Genomic DNA, 602 nt, shown 5'->3' with positions numbered 1-602 from the left:
CATCTAAACTGTAGTTTTTGTATTTTTATTATAAAGTACGGATTTTCTAAATTACAAAACTTGAAAAGTTGGTCATACATTCTACTCCTCCAACTCGTGTTAATCCTGAGGAAACAATTACGAACAATTTCTTTCTTTATCTTTCTATATTTTTTTCTTATTTCCCTTTTTCTTTACTTTTCTCATTTTATTTTTCTCCTAAACCGTTTTCTATCTTTCTGATTTTTCTTCTTTGCTATTTCCTTTATCTTCCTCATTTTATTCTTCTTATTTTTCACAGTTTCTTCATCTTTCTCATTTCATTCTTGTTCTTCATTTTTTTTTTTTTTTTTTTTTTTTGTGTTATCTTTCGTTGTTATTCGCACCTCGGTTCGTTTTAAAAAAAATGGCGGGCTCGGTCACGGTGTTCCTCCGGCCGGCGGCGTCACGTGATAAAAAGCCTCCGGGGGGCCTGAGAGAAGCCAGTGTGCATTCTGACAAGACGCCGACCACACCGCTTCGCTCTCCATCATGATTATTCTGCCGGTATTTTTTCTGTTTTGTTTACTTTTTTTTTGCGGGTATAGGTTGGAAAGCGAAAGAGGGATAGGCAAGTAGATGTG

This window comes from Penaeus monodon, chromosome 25, assembly GCF_015228065.2.
Source record: "Penaeus monodon isolate SGIC_2016 chromosome 25, NSTDA_Pmon_1, whole genome shotgun sequence".
NCBI lineage: Eukaryota > Metazoa > Arthropoda > Malacostraca > Decapoda > Penaeidae > Penaeus > Penaeus monodon.
This window is presented reverse-complemented; position numbering follows the sequence as displayed.